Genomic DNA, 6,000 nt, shown 5'->3' with positions numbered 1-6,000 from the left:
ATGCAATTCACCTTCTGTAAAGGTCTGAAGTGCATCTGTCAGCCGAGGGAGAAACGCACAAAACATACACAGCGTCAGACAAATCCAGCAATAAAATCTTCCTCTAAGTTTTGATACACCTCCTAATTTTCCCTTTTCTCTAATCCATAAAAGCAAACATTTAGCATGATAATCTCCTCTATAGAAGCCTTTCTTCTTATAGTGACCTGATAAAACTCATGATCACGTAAACCTAGACAGGCTGAGTCTCTGTGTCCAACATGATGATGTCTGTAATCTCATTTAGCCACTTGTAGTCTCATTTAGAGCTGTCCATGGTGTACTCTGCCTTTTGTCCACTGACAGCCGGGATTGATTCAAACGTCCCCCGACAGTTACTGTAAGGTGAAGGATGATTTCATAACCAGACAACAGACATGTGCACCACAGCGAGCCTTTAATCGTGATCGTCATGACACTTCCGGAAAAAGTGAAAAATAAAACCTTTTTCCATCATTAGTTAGCATGCAGCATACACAGATCCATAATGGCTTGCTTTTCACTTTGAGAGAAAAGTGCTGCTCGAAAAGACACCAGTTACTTTTCAGGCATTCTCATTATTTGAGGGGGTGAAATGAAATAACATAAAAAGGGGACTTAACTCCAGCTCAGTATTGTCGCTAGACTCCAGTGGTTTAATTTCCCACTTTCCAGCCATGATGTAGAGTTGTATTCTATGTTACACTGTGGCATCACTGTTAGGTGTTGTTGCTGATGTAATGTCAAATGGCAACAGTGAAACTCTTTCGACTCTGTGTTAAATTCCTCTTGAACTTGAACTCTATAAACAATACAAGGGCTTCAAGTTCGTGTTTGTTTTACTAAGTAGAATATTCCTTTCAATGCAAATCACTAATGCTGTTCAGACAGTTTCTATGCCACCAATGATGGCATTGCGCTCATCAGTGGTATCACATAAACATGCCCATGTACTAACACAGATATACCATTGAATATGAATGTTCATGGTTTTCAAATCGCTATGGGTCTAGTTAGGGGGGTACATGCCTGCCCTGTCCTGATTATTTTCTCCAGATGACATCACCAGGAGGATTTTGTCAATTCAGATGATGTTAACTTGTTGCTTATATTACACAGACTGTAGTCTTGGTCAAGCTGCTCCTTTAGAACTTCTCAATATCTGAACTACTGATGATAAACGTTCTTCAGATGATGTCATCAGGAGCCGCTTTCAACTAGAAACAGAGAGATATTTTAATATTGAGAACACAGGGGCAAAGTTTAAAAGCATTAGTCTAAATTGTATGTAGACCGTAAAGTAAAACCATAGGGAGCGAGTCAAAAATTGTTGAAGTTGACCTTGAAGACACTTACTGTACTGTACCTTGTTTTCTGGTTGTCTTGAGCTTGTGCTAATATTTGAGTTTAGACCCACTCAGCCAGACAGTCGTGGAAAGCTGCAACACTTATAAGGCGATTTCATGACAATAAATTGTTTTTGGCTTCCTCACACACTTGCTACCCCCTAAATTGGTAAAGACTTCTCGCGTTAAAGGAATTTTAATTTTTTTTAAAGGCTCAAGAGGAATGAAGAAGAACGTTTTGTAGCATGCTACAAAGTTGAAAAGTTATTCATGTTAGTCTTTATGGTTTTAGTCATTGCATGACATCATAAATACATACTAACTAAAGAATAAGGGGCACTTTCCTTTCTCACATACTTCCATCTCCTTCTCTTTCCACTGCTTCTTCTTCTCCTATCTGTGAATATGATTTCTATCAATCTACCCCATCACTTTAATCAATAGACCAGACCTACATAAATAATAAATTGCAAAACCAACGTGGCAGACAACTAACACGACAAACAAATGTGCTAAAACAAAGTATAGTGAGGAAGTGGCAATATTACTTTTTCAATAAATTGCAAGCTGGAGTGTTCTTATTTATTTAAAAATGTCCAAGGAGATAAAGTCTCAAGTCAGAATTAACTTGACACCTAATCTCCAATGCTCTTACATCAAGATATTCAATTTCCACAGAGATGAATTTTTAATATTTTTATACTAAAAGAACTTGATGTATTCTGAAAATTGCCTATGTGGATGATAAAAAAGTGTGTGTGCATGCATTCAGATGGATTTATGGTGCAGTGCACATATTCACAATGCCCTAGAACAGATGTTGGTTCCCCAGGTTTGTGCTGAACCTGAATCTGCATATTAAACCGTAAGCTTACCTGTGCTTTTGTACATGATTGAGTGTTTTATACTTACAGCTGGAGTTATTGATGGCTCGGAGGCATTAACATTACTCCTCTGCATACCCACTGGGAAGTGTTTACTCGCAACAGGATTTAATGAATGTCTCACTGGTAACATTTCAGGGGGTAGTTGCATCCAAATTGCAGCCAACATTTTCGCTTAATGTTAACTATCATGATGTGAGAGTTTTTATGTTTCTTTTTGATGATGCTAGTGTTGTTATTCTTTATGCTGTTAGTGTTTAATTTCCATCAAGCGTAGCTGTGATCTCTGAGCTGTTGCTTGTGCTTTGTAGTAAAGGACAGTCAGGCAGGAGTTTTTTGTGTGATCTTTTACCCCCAAACAAGTGCCCAGCATCCCTTTTTTCTGAAGGTTGTGAACGTAGCTTTGCACCTGCAATCGATATGACACATATACAGTATATGACCATAACATCAGTGTAGGCCTATGATGTTTCTAACTTACATACTCCTCACTTCCTGACACACACACTCCATGTACATGTCTCGACAAAACACTTACTTTTTTTTATATTCATGCACAGACACAGAGACTCACCAGCATTTATCAGCAGCCAGAGTGTTGACAGAAAGTAAACAGCACTGTCTCTATCAGCCGAAGTGTATCGGTGCTACAGGGACTCTGCTCATTCCTATTATCAGTGATTACCACCACTGAGGCCTCGTAGCGACTCTTGACTTTTAACTGCACTAGCACCTCAAAATTACATTATGGTAATTACTGCTAAAGGTATTAACATTATATTTTCATTATGTATTGCTGTGTATTTAAAGTTCCACTCTTTAAGATTTACATGCCTCCACTAGAATAAATATAATACAGAATTCATATTAATTTTTAACATCCAAAGATACGAAGTGTTGCATTTCCTTTATGTTACAATGACCTTTTATATTAATTGAGGAGCAAGTTTTAGCTTAAAATGCTCTTTTTATGCTGGTGTCTGTAAACTGTTAATTATTCTAAGTAAATGTAATACACACTGGTCTCTTTTCAATAGTCTATGTAAATAAATGTTTTTTATGTTTTGTTTAATGGACAAGTTAAATGACAGGAATATTCATTATGTATCTAATCAACCAAGAGGGAGCATTTAGTGTCTTGTTTGCTATGATGCGATACACACTGCTTTTTGCTTATTCCAAAACTTATGTGAAGGAAACAGGTTTAACGAAACTTATATCTTAAAGAAGCCATAACTGATCTCTTATTTTAAAGTACCAGGTCATATTACCATACTTTGTCAGTGAAAGCCAAGGTTGGTTATTACCCAGATGACATACATTTTTAAGGGGTTAGAAAAGAACAGGGTTAGCTTGTGGGTTCTGCACAGTTTAACATTCTGCTGGTAACAGAAAGGTTGATGTAACTCTACAAGTCTGCTGCTTATATACTCACAGAGGACACAAACCAGTAAACCGGTGGTGGAAAGTTACAAAGTGCATTGTAATTGTACTGTATCTGTCTCTCTACTTTGACTTTTACTCCACTACATCTAAGAGCAAATACTGTATCTTCTCATTCCCATACATTGCTGATCAAAGTGGTATTACACGTTACTGTAGCTTAAGACATTTAATAATTCTTCATGTATTGCTTTAGTAAACCAATCAGCCAAGCCGGCAGACATTCTCCATTCCTGAGCAAGAGCAGGGCACCTGCATAATTGGTGCTAACACACCCAGGATGAACCCTAGAGAGGTCACAGAAAGACGCTGCTTCATAAACTCCAAAATGATATTTTCTGAACCACTAATCTCGCTCTCTGGCCTCCAAAGTACTCATAAAACGCTCCTAGTTTAGAGCCGACCTCTCTAATTTAGGAAAGACTCAAACTGCTGTTCCAAAATAGTTTTTAACATTTGCGTGCTTTAATTTGTACTCGCAAATGAGTGAAAAGCTTGTGCTGTGGAGCCCTGTATCTAGTGAAGCTCTGGCAAAAACAACATTTTAGAAGTAATATAGTCTAGTTTAACTCTGTTTTAGCATCCAGGCCTGCTTCAGATCATATGTTTAATTGCATTAAATTGATGCAGAATGTTCTGTTTTTTAAGAACACAGTAATTTGAAGGGATGACTTTATAGTTTATTATATAAAATAGTAATGCTTTGTCAGTGTCACTGCTATGTTTAAAACAGAAAAAAAACATGTGTTTAACTGTAAAGTGGTTCCTAATCCACCACTAGTACAACACCAGTTCTTTAATCATGAATATAGATGCATAAAAAAGTCACTTCACTTATGTTTACAGTATAGTGTTCACCTTTTGTTACCTGTTAATATAAATATCCTGTTGGCACTCTGTCACATTAAAAGCATTTACATTTAGTGATTTGGCATGTTTGCAGGATGATTGTGCTGACTAAAAGTAAAGGATGGCAGACAGGATAGACTTTTAGTTAATGATTAAATACCTGATACCTAATGAAGTTTCAAGAGACAGGAATATTGTGATAAATATTATAGTCTAGACGAGACACTGTGTGGGAGGTTTTTTCCGTTGATGTTCTCTTCCATTTATTCTGTTGCAGAAACTGCTTTTTGAGTTAACGTTACTCAAATCCAAATATTCTGAAAGATGACATTCATGGTTTTTGTGCATAAAAGTTTTTGTGCTTGTCAAGTCGGTTCATTTCTTTATTGCCTGATGTTGTCACAACATCAGACAGCATCAATGTGATAAAGAGACAAATATTCATAAGCGCCACCAACCAAAAAAGGGTGTAAATTATTTTAGTTGAGTCATCAGAAGCAGACAAAAATGGTAGATTTGTCTTTTATAGCTGCCTTATCACACACACCAAGACATGCATTGAGTAAGTTGAAGGGCGACTTCATCCATTCTTAACTTGCTCTCTATGGCTTTAGTTTAGGGTGTAAATATACATTTATGCTTTTAAAGTTCTCTCTGAATTCACTATAATAAAATACTCCTCTGCTTATAGGTTAAAAACTCCTCCAGATGACATCACCTGGAGGGGTTTTTCATCATTAGGAGTTCAGATGATGTCATCTGGGGGAGCTTTGGAAAAGGAGTTTGACCATAATTAGAAAGAATATAGTGTGAGCAACAAGATGACATAATCTGAACTGAAGCGTACTTTCAAGTGATGTCATCTGGAGGCATTTTTCAGCTAGAAGTAGAGTGTAATGGCGTTTATGTACATGTACTTTGAGTTCAAAATCAGTGAAGGCGTCCTTTAACTTACAACAACTTTATTGACAGATAATGTTTTGCTTGCATTTTCATAATCGCTCTGCTTTCTGCCTATTAGGACTTTATATCAAGCTCTCAGTACAAAATAAATGTGTGATTACTGCCATTATTGTCAATGCAGAAGAGTGTGTCCCTAAACCCATTATTATAATAATCCTGATATAAGTCAGCATACAGATCAAGGACACACATTTATCCTCTAGCCTGCACTTAGTGACAGTTATAAACCATCTACATGTTCACACACACACTCTCTCTCACACACACACACGCACACACACAGACACACACACATGCAATCACCATTCCAGGACCAAACCTGTTTGACATTGCTTGCTGTATAGTGTTTGACCCTGTCACTTTACTCCAGCATAAACCAAAGTCAGCACAAAGATCACATTGAAGGGGGTCGAAGGTTGAAGTGATGATAACAAAATCTATCTCAGACCACCTGCTGTTAAGGCCCAAACACACAGCTGTGCAGCTGATAGTTGAAC

The sequence above is a fragment of the Channa argus genome, chromosome 15, assembly GCF_033026475.1.
Source record: "Channa argus isolate prfri chromosome 15, Channa argus male v1.0, whole genome shotgun sequence".
Classification (NCBI taxonomy): Eukaryota; Metazoa; Chordata; class Actinopteri; order Anabantiformes; family Channidae; genus Channa; species Channa argus.
Note: the sequence above shows the minus strand (reverse complement) of the source record.